The sequence below is a fragment of the Triticum aestivum genome, chromosome 3A (genome assembly GCF_018294505.1).
Source record: "Triticum aestivum cultivar Chinese Spring chromosome 3A, IWGSC CS RefSeq v2.1, whole genome shotgun sequence".
In the NCBI taxonomy this organism is placed as follows: Eukaryota; Viridiplantae; Streptophyta; class Magnoliopsida; order Poales; family Poaceae; genus Triticum; species Triticum aestivum.
In genome coordinates, this window is record NC_057800.1 from 38331875 (window position 1) to 38339449 (window position 7575).

Here is a 7575-nt window from a genome sequence, read left to right on the forward strand (position 1 = left end):
ATTCACGGAAAAATATAGCATGACCTTTGCTAAAATAGGACATATCGAAGGCCTGAATTTTGGCAGAACGGAAATGAATCAACATTCCAGCAAAACATAGGCCACTCGGAGGTGTTCCCTGCAAATTGCATCTATGCATCCATTTTGTCGAAATTTTTCAAAAGCACCAATGAAACAAAAGTATTGAAGCAGAATATTAAAGCAGGAGTACTTGGTCGCACATGGGATGGACTTTAAGAAAATTAGTCCAGCGGAGGAGGCAATCGATGAACTCATGTGACAAGTTAGCAGCTTCCTTACTCATCTACACATCTACATCATCATCGACTTCGACGAAATGGGGATTTGGCTGCTCTCACCTCAAGGTCGGAGGGGGTCGGTGACGGGGACGACAACGGGGATGATGCAGGGGCTACTTAATTTCTGCAAAAACAAAATAAACAAAAAAACATTATTATCCTAATTTTAGGACTTAGTGAAACCCTATAAGTTATCAACTAAACATTATTATGTTGATTCAAAAGACCTTCATTTACTAAAAATTTGTAAAACTAGTTTTTTTACTAAAAAATTGTATTACTGACCCTAACAGCTATCCATGCATCCATCTATATATCCAAAGCATTACTAAAAAAACCTAGTTTTATCCATCTATCTATCCAAGCATTACAAAAAAAACGTAATTTCACCCACCCATTTATCTATAAGCTTTCTACTAGTAGTGGCTTCATATATATGAACACCTAGGGTTACATATATCTACATACTATTGTACTAAAAAAACTATTTAGTGCTCTAATGATGAAGTGGGCTCATATATATGAACACCTAGGGTTCATATATATGAGCAAAATTAGTAAAAAAAATCTGAACGTATTGCATTTGCTAATTCATCCAAGACATTCATAGAGGAGAAGGAGGTACTCATGCTAGGCATCCTGGGGCCGACAAAGGGGATGGAGGTGGCATGCACGGGGGAGGGTGGCCACGCGTTGGGGAGGGCCGGCGCCGGGGGAGGGAAGCCGCGCGTGGGGAGGGCGGACGGAGCAGTGCGGGGGCGGGCCGACAAGGGTGGGAGAGAGAGTGGAGATGGAGAGTGAGGAGGGACACTAAGAGGTCAGGCGGGGGGAGGACGATGATAACATGGGCTTAGTAGTAGCGTGGGTCGCGGCCCAACGCTACTGCTAATGTCATTAGCTGTAGCGCCGGTCCAAGACCCGTGCTACTGCTAAGAGGGGACGGGCATCTAGGCCCGGGCTGGCCATAACAGCAAGCACGCGCTACTGCTAAGTGGGGACAGTCACAACCCTAGCATGTGCCACTGCTAAGTATCAATAGTGCCTCTTTTTAACAAGCGCTATTGATAAGACTCTGTGTATAAGGTTTTTCCTAGTAGTGCATGGAGCCGCAGAGGAGAGAGCCTTGGTCGGACGGCTGGAGAAGCTGCGTTCAGTGTGATGTGACCAGCGTAGCAGCGACCCCGCACACAGGAGGACCGAGGAAAGATGAAAACTTTAGGGTTAGGGCGCTCTGGATCGTTGTTTTCTCTCACGAACACAACGCTGTAGAAGTTAGGCCGGGCCAGAAATTTCAAAGTTGGGCCGAAATTTTTGATCGAAAGGGATATATGACGGGCCCAAGCGAGATGGCCGAAATTCGGCTCAAATTTGTTGTTTCAGCCGAAAATCTAATCTCTGACCAGCGCTACTGTGATTATGTGACCGCCTCACTTCTCCACCCTCCGTCAGATAATTGCCACCAGCTATTGACTCCCATTTCTTTGTGTGCTAAAAAACTTCCTAAGTCTAAGGTGGGGGTCTATTGTTCTCAACTACAAACATTTAATTAAACGATCAATATGTTGCATTAATTTTGTAACCTATTTTGTGTATCATACAGGTGATCTATGATACTTGTCGTGCAACGATTAGTATGAAAAGGTGACATGAAAAGACGAGTTGGGCAGGATACTCAACACAATGTATATTATTATGCTGGTTGTGAACTATATAGAACTTCTGTACATGGCTATGAATTATTGAGCTTATATGCATGTATTACAAGATGTATTAGACTTGTACAAATGAATGACGATGTGTATGCGCGTATTTTATGTGAATTCCATTTGTACAGATGGTTACCGCGTGAGAATAAACTCCAAGACAAAGAAATGGAGGTAGTTCTGAATTGTAACTTCTTGGAATGATATAATATTCCAAGTTGTTCAGTATGGAACAAATTAGCGATGATAGGTGAGATGCAGAATGAGAAAATGACTGAGGTCATGTATCAAAACCGCTGCCAAAGCTCGTTTTTATGGTACTAGGGCCAATTTGGAAAAGTTCGTCATCGGTCCCTTCGTATGTAAATGGCTTTGTGAATTCCTCATCTATGGGTGCCATGATATTTTGATGAAATATCGCTCGTAGGGTGCTCGGGTTAATACCATCATCTCGCTTATATTTCTCCTGAAAACACTTTCTCGATATATCTTGCATCTCTTCTACAGATACTCCCTCCGTTTCATAATGTAGTGCATATAGAGTTTTTTAAAGGTCAAACCTCATAAACTTTGATCAAGTTTGTGGAGAAAAACATTTACATCTAGAATGCTAAACATATATCATTAGATTCATCGTAAGATGTAATTTTATATATTATATTTTTGGTCAAGTTTATGATATAAATAGTTTTTCTGTAATCTTGGTCAAAGTTGACTTTTCAAAAATCTATATGCATTATATTATGAAACGGAGGGAGTACTATACAACTGCTATAATCTATTTTTCAATTTTCATTTTTTTTTCATCCACAGTGCCTTTTAGTGAATGTAGCGAGTGTAAGAGGAATAGAGATGATATTGGTGGCTTTGAGGTTGTATTGCTTGAGTATTGTGGGCATATATATAATGAGTACATAACCTTCTTGGAGTACAAGGAAAGGAAGAATAAATCCTACACTATCATATATATTCCCTAAATAATTATAATACTCAACAACGAGTATTGCAATCACATTCTTTCAGCGATGTGATCCCCAACCTTTGCCTCAACTTTTTTCCCATCCCAATGCAGTAGGTCCTCAAGTTTTTGTGGTCACCATATTTATTTACTCAATGGTATCAAACATCCCTTGCATCTGCTGATTTTTAGCTGACAACGCACCCTCTCTATTTATTTCTTCACATCAGCAATCTTGAAAACACTTCATTTTCGGAAGTTTCTTCATTGTGTCCTTGAAGTTCACATAGACGTCTCCTAAATTGTGTGATATGGGTTCTTGCTCACATGTATGTAGAATTACTCTACCCAGGTTTGCCTCCCTTTCCTAGTGCACTTCAAATCTTCTCGTCTTTGGCATCTTTATCGCTGCTCTCGACGTCTCTGGTTCTAGTAGCAAAGGCATACGAAACTAGGACTAAGATAGTGTGTCACCATAGCCTGCTCAAAATGTTGAGACCATGCTGGGTTGGCCACCAACTATTTGAGGAAAACTCTCACATTATTGTCCCCGGCCATATGTCCATTGTAGTCCCTTAGAGTCCAAGTCGTGGAGATCATAATGTGAGAGTACTTATTTGAAGTCCGTCATTAGTCTTTCAGAGCTCATAGAGCATGAGTGATCTTTCGACTATGGTGGAACCATTAAAATCACCAATCATGTTCCACAACTTAATCGTGTTAGGCTTCATTCGTCTTAGCAACATACACATTTCATGTGTATCTTGTGCTCTCGGTTCACCCATACGCCAAACTCCAATAACATTTCGCACTCTTTAGTGTTTCCTTTTTATCGACACATTGATATGTTTCACATTAAAAGTATTGGGTTGCACGTTAACATCCAAAATATGGCAATTTCGCCTACTTCTCACTTCCATTCATTGCAAAACAATGGCGAAGCCCTGTCATCCACCTTAGATTATCACAGTTCATTCTCCTGCCTTGTCTCCGACAAGAAGACATGGTCCCTGCTTGATCTTGCACTGTTCAGGGTCGCATGAGCTCCCAACAGTTCCAGCTTAAGGTACCCGTTAGGCTTGATGGTGCTCCTCGGGGGAGCCCACTGACTTCTCCAAGTCTTATTCCACCTTTTACACATCTCCTTTCTTCAACCTCTTTGATTCTTGCGAGGCAGTATCCCCACCATCTTCATGTTATGTCACCTCCATGTCCCGTTTTACATAACGTGGCTTATCCGTGAGCATCAGTACCCCACTACTCCTCGCATTTTCTTATCCAACTACAGTCTACTCCCATTAGATGCTGAGAGAGCCAACTTCGAATCAGACATACATGGCTTCGATGTTGAGCTCCTAAGATACTTTTCCTGCCTATCGTACTCTTTTGGGGAAAAGCTTCCACGTCCCCACTCCTTCATGCATATCGCACCCCCGCCCTCCACCTCCGGTCCTTCATCCTCTTCCGCTACCCCCGATACATCCATTATTGCTCCTCCCTACAAAATTCCTGCACGATTAAAATGTGAGTGGGTATATCAAATCCTTCTGTTCTTGAAGTTTGTTCACGTGCTCTTCCTGAACGTAACTCACCATTCAACACACGACACGGAACACTAGCATCTTATCATGTTTAAAGTTAAAGTGAATCCTTTTTTGGGTGTTAACTTGCACACACTAGTGCAGAACCGGGCAATAGCACCGGTTCGTAAGGCCCTTTAGTGCCGGTTCCAAAACCGACACTAAAGTGTGGTCACTAAAGGGCAACCACGTGGCACGAGCCAGCTCCGGGGGCCGGGAGCCCTTTAGTACCGGTTGGTAACACCAACCGGTACTAAAATGTTTGGGGGGTTTGGTTTTATGATTTCTTTTTCATTTAATTTTGTGTTTTCCATTTTAATTCTTTTTCGTTTGCTGGTATTTTACGATACTACACATTGTACACGTTATGCATATATATATATAAATAGAATTTCTAGTAGAACCAATCATATATATATCATCAATGTCTCACAAACCACCATATTAATTCACACATACACACATGTATATATAGCTATATACAATTTCTCCTACATATGCATGTTGCCTTCGGAGCCAGTGGCATTATCCTAATTGGTGCCTTCGGAGCACGATGACAATTGGAAGTGGTTCATGACCTGGTCGATGGAGGCGGTAGCGGGTAATAGTATTCTCCCTTCGGATTTATGACCTGGTCGAGCAAAAATCCCGCTATTTCCTCTTGAAGTGCTTCTACGCGCTCTGTTTCTAGGAGCTTGTCCCGCACCTCTGTGAACTGTTAAGAAGGAGATCAATATGCATGTGTATTAGTTGTGTGACTAGATATCGATAATGGTGTAAAAATTATGAATAGTGTTCTGACAAGCATACCCATTCCTGTCTTTGAGATCTGCTCCTTTCGGACGCCACCATGCGAATGTTCTCGCAAACGCAGAATGCACACAGATTAGTCCCCTGTGCCTGCTTCAGGGCCTTTATTACGAGAATGGAATTTAATTTAATCAGATAATAATCAATCAAGCATGATAATTAAAGAGATGGCAGCTAGCTAGCTATCTAGTACTACTTAATTACTTACCTTGGGTCGAAACCATTTCAGCTATCGTTTCCATTCGCCTTCCGTGACGCTGATGAACCTTGCCCAAGCCCTGCCCCCCGACAAAGAAAATGAATAAAGGGGTTATTAAATAGTTCATATCATGAAATGACGAACTAAATAGGCCGAGATATATAGTTAATAATGATTGAAATTACTTGTTGACTATCCCAAACAAGATGTTATAGTCACTATTTGCTTTGAGTAGTGAGTCCAGTATTTCAACTGTTCTGGCGTCAACTTTAATGATACACAAGATCCAGTGAAATCTGCATGCACACACGTTTGCATGTCTTAATTAAGCGGGCATATGTAAGCAAAAACATGTAGCTAGCTAGTAGGCAAAAACAGAGAATTTGTAGTACAAGAAAGTGTGACTCACTGGAAGTTGTAAGGAAGTAGTATATCTTCATTGTATTTGAGGCACTTCAAGAACTCTAGCATGCTGTCCTCTACCTGCTTTTCATGATGCTTGTTTATTTCCCATGTGTGTTCATTAACGGTGTTTGGGTCAATGAACCCAATGCCATAGCGTCCACCTTTTCTCATTTCATACATCTTCATCCTGCATAATACCATAGAAAAGAATATAGTGAGGATAATTACAGGTAATGATTGATCAAAAGGATCACTACAGCTAGCTTGAGACTTAAATTACAGAAAGAAATCACTTACATACAATAGCAACTGACGATAGATTTGTCGAGTGCGTCTTGATTGTATAACTGAAACAGTTCAGAATACTCAACGGTCACAGGTTTCTCATGGTAGTAATGATCCTTCTTGACTTGCACCATGAGGGACTCTCGATCGGATCTCTTGGTAATGTCCATGTACCATTGATGCAATTCATACATTCTCGTTGGGAGGTTCTTGACCTCTTCTGGCTTGACCAAAGGTTGGCCCCGGGCATATTTCCGTTTTATTTCCTCCTCTGTAAGCACAGGCATGTCCTCGATCTCGAGGAGTTGTCCAACAGTGATGTCGAGAGTTTCAGCCTGCATTATATGCTCCTGGGTTATTACCACATCGCCCACCTCGGGAACGTAAATTGTTTGCCCACAATAATATTGGGCGCGTGTACTGTCACGTGTTGTTGGCGGCACAACAAACGGGGGGATCGATTGCGCCGCCTGTTCTCCTAGCTGGGCAACGGTTTTCCCGCATTTTTTGACAGCTGCTTGTTGTTTGCTCGAGTTCAAGCTCGCCTCCTTCTGTAGACATTGTCGATGTAACTTCCTGATGTGGCGCTCATAGTATGTGTCAACAGGCTTAGGAGCTGGTGATTGAGCCATACGAATGAAGTGGTCAACTACTTCCACAGGCACTTTCTCCCTTGGCGGCGGTGGCGGTTTCGGTCCAAAATGGGCGTCAACTTCTGCCCGCACTATGGCATTGGTTTGCTCCTCGATCCTGTCGTAAGCCCTCTCAGGAAGAGGAGTAGTGAGGTTTGGACCATATTTATATCACTTGCCTCCGCCTGTACTTCCTGTACCATGACCTCGACTCGTATCGCTACGCACCATAGCTGCGGGGTGTCTCTTCTATGATTGCTGAGGCGGCGGAGACGGCTGACGGGGCTGAGTTGGACGAGGAGGAGTGGCCTGAAGCTGTGCTGGACTTGGAGGAGGAGTGGCCTGAGGTTGTGCCGGACTTGGAGGAGGAGTGGACGTCTGACGCTGTGTCGGACTTGGAGGAGGAGTGGCCTGACACTTTGCCGGACTTGGAGGAGGAGGAGTGGCCTCACGCGTTGGTGGACTTGGAGGAGCGGGAGTCTGCTGACTCGGTGGCGGACTTCGACGAGGAGTCGGGTGACGCGGTGTCGGTGGCCTTCGAAAGATGATGCAATCCTTTCTCCATAGGATGATACGATGTTTGGCATCTCCGAGTGTGTGCTCCTCGTCACCTCTAGGAATGTCAAGCTCTAGCCCCGAATATTGGTCCACCACCTTATCAACCACGACACGAGCATAGCCTGCTGGAATCGGGTTGCAATGGA